Here is a 5047-nt window from a genome sequence, read left to right on the forward strand (position 1 = left end):
TGACACGTGTTGGAAATATAGTGTCTGTGGTGACACGTGTTGGAAATATAGTGTCTGTGGTGACACGTGTTGGAAATATAGTGTCTGTGGTGACACGTGTTGGAAATGTAGTGTCTGTGGTGACACATGTTGGAAATACAATGTAGTGTCTGTGGTGACACGTGTTGTTGGAAGTGCAGTTGGTGAAAGAAAAAGATAAATAAATAAATAACACATTTAGTGGAGACGATTGGTATTTTAAAAAACTTTTATGAACAAAACAAAATTTATGGAGACGGATGCAAAAAAAAAAAATTTTCATGAATGTGTGACACAATTTTTGGAGGCAGTAGGTAGAAAAAAAATGATGAATAAATATTAAGACATTTACTGGAGATGGCTGTTTTTTAAAAAATAAATAAATAAATAACTCATTTATTTAAGGCAGTTGGTAAAAAAAAATGCTTCATAAATACATAACACATTTAGTGAAGACGGTAAAAAAAAAATTAAAATGAATAAATAACACATTTAGTGTAAACGGTTGGTAAAGAAAAAAATTAAAATGAATAAACAGCAAATTTATTGGAGACGGTTGCTAAAAAAAAGTATGAATAAATAACGCATTTAGTGGAGACGGTTGGTTAAACAAATTTTTTTAATGCATAAATAGCACATTTAGTTGAGACGATGGTACAAAACAAAGTAAATTTAATGAATAAATAAATAACACATTTAGTGAAGACATTTAGTAAAAAAAATTAATCAAAATGAATAAATAACACTCAATGTTGACGGTTGACAAAACAAAGATTTTAATGAATAAATAGCACATTTGCGGAAACAGTTGGTACAAAAAAAATGAAAATGAATAAATCACACTTTTTTTTTACGGAAGACGGTTGTGAATTTTTTTTTAATGAGTAAACAACACATTTAGTGAAGACAGTAAAAAAATATTTCAATGAATAGATAGCACATTTAGTGGAGTCAGTTGTTAAAATTTGTTTTTAAATGAATAAATAATATGTGTAGTGGAAACGGTTGTAAAAAAAGATTAAATGAATAAATATAAAATTTTGTGGAGACGGTTGGTAAAAGATCTTTTAAATAAATAAAAAACATATTTACTGGAGGCGGCGGCTAAAAAAAATCAAAACGAATAAAAAGCACATTTAGTGGAGACAGTTGGTAAAAAAATAATTTTAGAAATGGAAACTGTGGTAAAAAAATTAATGTAATAAATAAATGACACCTTCTGTGCAGACTGTTGGCCAAAACATTTTTTATGAATAAATAGCACATTTAGTGGAGACATTTGGTAAAATAAAAAACATATCAAAATGAATAAATAGCACATTTAGTTCAGTCAGTTGATAACCAAAAAAAAATAAAAAAGAATAAATAACAAATGTAGTGGAGATGGTTGGTAAAATTTTTTAAATAAAACACACATTTAGTTGAGGCGGTTGCTAAAAATCAAAAATTAAAAAGAATAAATAATACATTTAGTGGAGTCGGTTGGTTAAAAGATTTTTTTATAAATAAAAAGCACATATAGTGAAGACGGGAAAAAAATTCAAGTGAGTAAAAAACACATTTAGTTGAACCAGTTGCTAAAAAGAAATTAAAACGAAAAAATAGCACATTTTGTGGAGACAGATGGTACAAAATGTCTTTTAATGAATAAATAAAAACATTATTAGTGAAGTCGGTTGGTAAAAAAAAAATAATAATTATAAATAACCCATGTAGTGGAGACGGATGTAAAAAAAAAATGTAAGGAATAAACAGCAAATTTAGTGGACACAGTTTGTACAAAACAAATTAAAATGAATAAATAATACATTTAGTGGAGACGATTGGTAAAAAAAATAATTTAATATATAAATAACTTATTTAGTGGAGACGGTTGGTTAACAGATTTTTTAATGAATAAATAGCAGATTTAGTAAAGAAGGGTAAAAAAAATCTTCAGAAATAAATAGCACATTTAGTGGAGAAAAATGGTGAAACGGTATAGGTTTAACGCCCCTATCAACACTATTAGGTTATTTAAGAGGCGGGGCCTCCGAGTTTAACGTCCATCTCCGAAAGGACCGTTAGTGGAGACGGTTGTAAAAAAATTAATCAAAATGAATAACTAACACTTTTAGTGGGGATGGTCGGAACAAAAAAAAAATGTAATGAATAAATAGCACATTTAGTGGAGACGGTTAGTACAAAAATAATCAAAATGAATAAATAACACTCAATGTTGACGGTTGGCAAAAATATAACTAATTTAGTGGAGACGGTTTGTAAAAAGATTTTTTTAATGAATAAAAAACACATATAGTGAAGACGGTAAAAAAATTCAAGTGAATAAAAAACACATTTAGTTGAGAAGGTTGCTTAAAAAATAATTTACACACAAAAAAAGCACATTTAGTGGAGACGGAGGGTACCAAATTTTTTTAATGAATAAATAAAAACATGTAGATCTAATGAAGGTGATTGGTAAAAAAAATAATTAAATGAATAAATAAGCTATGTAGTGGAGACGGTTGTAAAAAAAGTTTTTTTATGAATAAACAGCACATTTAGTGAAGACGCTAGCTAAAAAAGATTTTTCAAAGAATAAATAACACATTTAGTGAAGTCGGTTGATAAAAAAACAAATTTCTGAATAAATAACACATGTAGTGGAAACAGTTGTAAAAAAATTTTAATGAATAAATAACATTTAGTCGAGATGGTTGGTAAAAGATCATTGAAATAAATACAAAAACACATTTAGTGGAAACGGTTGCTAAAAAATCATTTTAATGAATAAATAACACATTTAGTGGAGACGGTTGATTAAAAGATTTTTTTAATGAATAAAGAGCACATATGTATAGTGAAGACGGCAAAAAAATTCAATGAATAAAAAAACACATTTAGTGATGACGGTTGCTTAAAAAAATTAACACCAATAAATAGCACATTTAGTGGAGACGGTCGGTAAAAAAAATTTTTTTAATGAATAAATATCATATTAAGTGGAGTCTGTTGGTAAAAAAAATAATAATAAACACATTCAGTGGAGTCGGTTGGTAAAAAAAAATTTAATGAATAAATAGCACATTTAGTGGACAGGGTTGGTACAACAAATATTTTAATGAATAAATAACACATTTAGGGGAGACATTTGGTAACAAAAAACTACTAAAATGAATAAATAGCAAATTTAGTGTAGACGGTTGGTAAAAAAAATTACAACGAATTTATAACACATGTAGTGGAGACAGTTGGTAAAAAAAATAATTCATGAATAAATAACACATCTAGTGGAGACGGTCGTAAAAGTAAATTAAAATGAATAAATAACACATTTAAAGAAGACGGTAAAACAATTTTTTATGAATAAATAGCACATTTAGTGGAGACGATTGGTAAAAAAAATAATCAAAATGAACAAATAACTTATTTAGTGAAAACTGTTGGTTAAAAGATTTTTTTTATTTTTCACATATAGTGAAGACGGTAAAAAAATTAAAGTGAATAAATATCACACTTAGTGGAGACGGATTCAAAAACAATTTTTAAAGGAATAATAAAACATTTAGTGGAGACAGTTCGTAAAAAAAATCGAAACGTATAAATAGCACGTTTAGTGGAGACGGTTGTAAAAGTTAATTGAAATAAATGAATAACATATTTAGTGAAGACGGTTGGTAAAAAAAATAATTAAAATGAATACATAACACATGTAGTGGAGACGGTTGATAAAAAAATTAAAATGAGTAAGCAATACATTTGGTGGAAACGGTTAGTAAAAAAAAATTGTTTTTGAATAAAAGGCACATTTAGTTGAGACAGTAGCTAAAAAAGATTTGTAATGAATAAATAACACATTTAGTGAAGATGGTTGGTAAAAAACAATTATAATTAATTAAAAAACACATTTAGTGGAGACGGTAGGTAAAACAATATTTTAAAGAATAAATAACACATGTAGTGGAGATGGTTGATAAAGAATAATAAAATGGATTTAAAAAACACGTTTAGTATATACGATTGTTACCAAAAAAAATTTAAGGAATAAATAACACTTGTAATGGAGAGGGTTGTAAATTTTTGTATTAATGAATAAATAGCACATTTAGTGGAGACATTCGGTTTTAAAAAAAATTAAAATGAATAAATTACACATTTAGTGGAGACAGCTGGTTAAAACAAATTAAAATGAATAAATAACTTATTTAGTGGAGACGGTTGCTTAAAAGATTTTTTTTAATGAATAGATAGCACATATACTGAAGATGGTAAAAAAAAAAATTTATTAAAGTGAATGAATAACACATTTAGTGGAGACGGTTGGTAAAAAAAACAACGAAAAGAATAAATAGCACATTTAGTGAAGATAGTTGTAAATGTCTGGGAAGTACTAAGATTTAGTATTGGGTCCTCATACCCATCCCAGCACGTCCCTGGGTGGTTGATAGGGGAAAGGCCTCCAGATATGGAGGTTAGCTGCTAAGCAGTCGTGAACCAAATGGGAGATGGTCGTGGAGAGTAGAGGGGAACCCTGGTGGCACAGGTGCTTCAAGAAATACCTCACACACTCGACGAAGGGACCATCTTGGCGACGGGAGGCGCCATAAATCCTACCAAAGCCCCACTGCCTTGTGGGTTGTCAGTGGATGACAAAGGCTAGCAGAGACAACTGTACACAAACCGGCAGCAGGCAACGGGAAACCACTGCTGTAATATCCCAAGAACAGTCATGGAAAAGTACATTCATTCATCAAATAACAGCGTTAAAGGGGTTCATGATCCAGCTCTGATCTCCCCGCTCGGTAGGGACCGCCACGGGCAGCAGGTGGCACCCGATCGTCATCCAGCTACTGGCTGCAAAAATAAGCAACTTAACATAGTCACATGGAATGAGGGAACAATGTACCAGAAAGGCAAATTAGATAATATAGAGCAGGAAATGGATAGGATGAAGCTAAATATGTTAGGCCTTTCAGAAGTTAGATGGGAGGGGGCAGGCTTGATTAAAAGAGGATCCAAAACAATTGTATACTCAGGAGGAAAAACC

The sequence above is a fragment of the Aplysia californica genome, unplaced genomic scaffold, assembly GCF_000002075.1.
Source record: "Aplysia californica isolate F4 #8 unplaced genomic scaffold, AplCal3.0 scaffold00166, whole genome shotgun sequence".
Lineage (NCBI taxonomy): Eukaryota > Metazoa > Mollusca > Gastropoda > Aplysiida > Aplysiidae > Aplysia > Aplysia californica.